The 1,040-nt window shown below is 31.2% G+C and overlaps 1 non-coding gene across 1 annotated transcript; it reads right to left on the reverse strand.

The window, feature by feature from the left end:
• Nucleotides 1-282: 282 nt before the first annotated feature.
• On the reverse strand, nt 283-385 carry LOC112675271 (U6 spliceosomal RNA). The gene has a single exon (XR_003145849.1). It is a non-coding gene; the product is annotated as a U6 spliceosomal RNA (small nuclear RNA).
• Nucleotides 386-1,040: the final 655 nt, after the last annotated feature.

The following is a 1,040-nucleotide window of genomic DNA, read 5'->3' on the forward strand; positions in this document are numbered from 1 at the left end:
ACATGATGTTTCTTTGGATGCTATTCCTCTGGACCTACTTCCTTCACTCACCTATCTGTAAATGATTGACATTGAGAGCTGGGCTTCAATAATTGACTCTAATGAAGCTTAAATGTCAGGGCAATCTATTGCACAGTATACTTCTAACGGCCAGTTTTATTTTATTTTTATTTTTGGCTTTTTAAGGTTTTATTTTAATTCTAGTATAGTTAAAATACAGTGTTAAATTAATTTCACGTGTAAAATACAATGATTCAACAAATCCACGCATCACCTGGTGATAAAAATATGGAGCTCTTCACAAATTTGCGGGTCATGTTTGTGCAGAGGTCATGCTAATCTTCTCTGTGTCTTTCTAATTTTAGTATGTATGTTGCCAAAGCTTGCACCCAGAGGCTAGTCTTAAATAATTATAAATACATCATGATTTTTTTTGTTGGATGGGAATGATGTAAAACAGAATTTATCTGAATTCCTACAAATGTAAAGCAAAAAATTGTAACAATGCTGCAAATAGTAAGCTCAACTGTGTGACCATATGAGCAGTCGCATGCTTTCCAGATACCACTCAACATTTTAGATCCATCTTAGTCTGTGATACCAAGAGACATGCAAAATTATTGTTGATACAGCAAAATGGCTCTGAATCACATTTCTATGAAAATAATTTGATACGAATTTTCCAAATGTTGACAGTTCTAAAAATTTCACATGGCATTACCAATAACAAATTATGAAACTGGAAGAAAGCTTCCTAAAAATACAATTTCAATCTACCATACAAGAAGCAAGACATTCTTTCTATTATCCCACAGAAAATATTCTTAAACTCTTATTTGAAAAAGTAAATAATTTTGCAGACAAATACAAGGGGAAAGGGTAAGGTGTGTCAGACAGTTGCTAAATGTTACTTTTCCGTAGGACATAACATTTGTGATATTTGTCAGCTTTGAAAATGTATATATACTTATTCCTTTTCTTATTCAAAATAAATAGACATTTTCATATGTAATTTAGAAATTATAATTTTGTATTACTTT

The sequence above is a fragment of the Canis lupus genome, chromosome 16, assembly GCF_003254725.2.
Source record: "Canis lupus dingo isolate Sandy chromosome 16, ASM325472v2, whole genome shotgun sequence".
In the NCBI taxonomy this organism is placed as follows: domain Eukaryota; kingdom Metazoa; phylum Chordata; class Mammalia; order Carnivora; family Canidae; genus Canis; species Canis lupus.